This window comes from Penaeus monodon, chromosome 29 (genome assembly GCF_015228065.2).
Source record: "Penaeus monodon isolate SGIC_2016 chromosome 29, NSTDA_Pmon_1, whole genome shotgun sequence".
Taxonomy (NCBI): Eukaryota; Metazoa; Arthropoda; class Malacostraca; order Decapoda; family Penaeidae; genus Penaeus; species Penaeus monodon.
In genome coordinates this window covers 31,426,570-31,426,801 of record NC_051414.1, presented here as the reverse complement: position 1 = coordinate 31,426,801, position 232 = coordinate 31,426,570, and the positions used below count along the sequence as shown (strand labels likewise).

Genomic DNA, 232 nt, shown 5'->3' with positions numbered 1-232 from the left:
AACTTTCACAAAGAAAAGGAAAAAAAAAATATTTCTTTTGGGATTACAAAACAATGAATATCTATTACTTTAACAAATCTATTTCAGGAAAGGAAATCTATTCCAAGTTGACAGTCAACTATCCAAAGAAAGAAATAATCATGTTTTACTTTCTTTTGATAAACAACCACAGAAAATAAATAAATATTCTAATAAATGCACATTTAATCCTTTACCGCCAAATTGGACTTTC

The 232-nt window shown here is 25.9% G+C and overlaps 1 long non-coding RNA gene across 1 annotated transcript in view; it reads left to right on the top strand.

Annotated features, from left to right (window-relative positions):
- The window catches only part of LOC119592157, a 1,596-nt gene that overhangs the window by 223 nt on the left and 1,141 nt on the right, over nt 1-232 (top strand). The window lies entirely within an intron of this gene.